This window comes from Marmota flaviventris, chromosome 18, assembly GCF_047511675.1.
Source record: "Marmota flaviventris isolate mMarFla1 chromosome 18, mMarFla1.hap1, whole genome shotgun sequence".
Lineage (NCBI taxonomy): Eukaryota > Metazoa > Chordata > Mammalia > Rodentia > Sciuridae > Marmota > Marmota flaviventris.
This window is the reverse complement of record NC_092515.1, coordinates 4,099,071-4,102,238: the sequence shown is the minus strand read 5'-3', so window position 1 is coordinate 4,102,238 and position 3,168 is coordinate 4,099,071. Positions and strand designations below refer to the sequence as shown.

At 40.1% G+C, this 3,168-nt stretch overlaps 1 pseudogene; it reads left to right on the top strand.

The window, feature by feature from the left end:
* The first annotated feature begins 1,661 nt into the window (after positions 1–1,661).
* On the top strand, positions 1,662–2,566 carry LOC114080095 (vomeronasal type-1 receptor 4-like; annotated as a pseudogene).
* The last annotated feature ends 602 nt before the right edge of the window (positions 2,567–3,168 follow it).

Here is a 3,168-nt window from a genome sequence, read left to right as displayed (position 1 = left end):
TAAAGAATGGACTCAAGACAGAAAATATAAATGGGTTTCCAACCCCAGCCCCAGTTCCTTACTTATGGCTCCTAATTTAACTAATGTGATCCTCACTGACAGTGATTGGTGTGGTTTAATCCAAGTAAAACTGACAACTGATTCTCAAGGTGCAGAAGGAGATTGTTTTAAAATCAGTCTCCTGTTCAGCCTCCATGAAAAGAATCCTAGCCTGGATTCTAGAGATGGACCAAGAGTCTCTTCGTGCCTGTTGTATGGAGTAGAAAGTTCACAGGAATTTTCTAGCCCTGTGTGGGAAGTGATTGATGGTGATGCTTGAGCTGAATGTTTTCTGTGACTCTGGGCATGATGCAGTTAATGCAGACAGTCCTGAAACCATCAGTGCCCTATTGTAATGGTGAGGCTATTTACATCTTAGCCTGGTAAGCAACGTGTATGAAAAAGGAGCTAAATTATCATGGGTATTCCAGCATTATCTGCCAGATATCTATCACCCTGCTTCTGTTTAAAAACATTCTCTGCATGGTAACTAATGCACCATGGTTTAGGGTATGACCATGGAGCAGACCTGCATTGTGGTGGGGGCACGTGGAAGATCTCTTCACCTTCCGCTCAGTTTTACATGAACATAAAAGTGTGCTAAAGAATAAATCTTCTAATTTGATCTCTAAATTGAAAATTAATTATTGCAGTTTTTTAAAAGCACAAGGCTTCAGTCTGTACCTAGGCCACATTGCATAGTGTAATATCACTCACCAATCTTGCTCTGTGATAACAGTTTTGCTTAACTCAGGTGTTAACTAACCCATGCATGTATCATCTGAAATCAGTAACATTTTGTTTCTACTCTACACTCTCTTATCGGATGTTGGTGCCTTGTGTCCTAAAGCTTGGCATGGCATGAGGTTGTCACAAATTCCTGTGATAGGTGCTGTTGCTCTTTATTCCTAACACACAGCCTTGTGAGTCACGGGATAGCTGCCCTGATATGGAGTCAGTTCTGCCTATTGCACATAAATCACCACGTGGCAGCTGTCTGCAGTGCTTTAGTTCCCTCAGTGCATCTGCAGATATTAAAATATCTAAGTATTTCCTAATAATAATAGATATCGGCCTACAGTATTCTATAGTCATTATAAGCATCAAAACATATTACAATAAGAAATTATAAAATACTATGAATTTAGCATATAATAGGAATGTTGAAAAACAAAAGTAAATATAGAACTAGATTGTTTGAAGAACACAGATGAAAAGCCTTTAGGATGGTGGTTCACTGAAATCTCTGTTTCCACTCAGCCAATTGCAAGACCTTTCCATGTCCCTAATCAGGATTTGAATTTGGATAGACACTTAACCGCTGAAGGTTCAAGTTCCTGGTCATTATAGAAAGTCATCTCAGCACCTACCCTAGGTTCTGAAGATCCATGAAGTCTCACCACATGTGTTCCCTACATAGCAGCAAAGTGTGCATCATTCACGTTTTAAAAATGTATAGAAATCATTTAGAAATAGCCTAGTAAATGAAAAACTTTAAGTAGATTTTCACAGTGGAACCTCAGGAGAGTGGGCAATTATGGGTTTTGGTTGAAAGGATATGTGCAGCCCAGGCTTCCTCTTTCTGCAGGACCCTCTAGATGGGACAGCAGGGAACTGGCAGGATGGCAGCCAGTGATGTGGCTGTAGGCATCATCTTCCTGGCACAGACTGTGGTTGGAGCTCTGGGCAATTCCTCTCTTCTCCTCCATTACCTGGTCCTTTACTTCACTGGGTGCAGGGTAAGACACACAGACTTGATTCTTCAGCACTTGATTGTGGCCAACTTGTTAACTCTCCTGTGTAAAGGAGTTCCCCAGACAATGGCAGATTTCATTTTCAAATTTTCCCTTGGTAATATTAAATGCAAACTGCTTTTCTATGTTTTAAGGGTGGGCAGGGGTGTGTAACCATGTGTCTCCTGAGTGTCTTCTAGGTCATCACCATCAGCCCCAAGGACTCTAGATGGGCAGGACTTAAAGTGAAAGCTCCCAGGTACATTGGATCCTCCATACACCTAAGCTGGATTCTGTATATGCTTATAAATATTATTGTTCTCATATACATGACTGGAAAATGGAGCAACACAACAATAACAGACCTAAAAGATTTTGGATACTGTTCTGCCATTCGTCCTGACATAACCACAGACTCACTCTTTGCAGCATTGGTGACATTCCCTGATGTCGTGTGTGTGGGACTCATGCTCTGGGCCAGCAGCTCCATGGTGCTCATCCTGCACAGGCACAAGCAGAGAATGCAGCATGTTCATAAGAGCAGCTCCCCCAGGTCCTCCCCCGAGTCCAAGGCCACCAAAACCATTCACCTCCTGGTGAGCACCTTTGTCTCTTTGTACACACTTTCCTGCATCTTTCAGGTTTGTGTGACTCTTTTGTCTAATCCCAGCAGGTTCTTGGTGAACACAGCTGCAATAGTTGCTGGGTGTTTTCCAGCTGTCAGCCCCTTCCTGCTCATGAGCAGATACTCCAGTGCATCCTGGCTCTGTTTTGTCTCTATAAAAATTTTTTAAATCCCAAATTTATGAACATGTAAACTGTAAAGTTTTGCACAGTTTATGCTTTTTTACTCATTCTTTTTTAAAAATTTGTTTTTAGTTGTAGATGGACACAATGCCTTTATTTAATTCATTTATTTACGTCGTGCTGGGGATCGAACCTAGGAATTCATACATGCGAGGCAAGTGCTCTACCACTGAGCCACAACCCCAGCCCTTGTTTACTCATTCTTATCCACAAAAATATAAGCACTGAATTAGTCATATCACCTGGTGGTTTACACACCTACATTTATATGTTATAAATGTGTGCATGTGAGTTTGTATGTGCATTTGTGAATATGAGCATGTGCGCATGCATTTCACTTTGATTGTTATTTTTCATCAAGTGATAATTCCGTAAAATTTTATGTGTCAAATGTGAATTTTATATTTAATAACTATGGAACTATTTCAAAATGATTTCACATAAAATCAACTTTCACATTTTCTTGCTATTCTGCTGGCTTATTCTGTTAGAAGATGTTGAATGAATTTTTCATTTGTCTACTATGAATCTATATGTATGACATGAGGTACTGTTTTTTATCGTTACAAATGTTTTTTAAATTACTGTT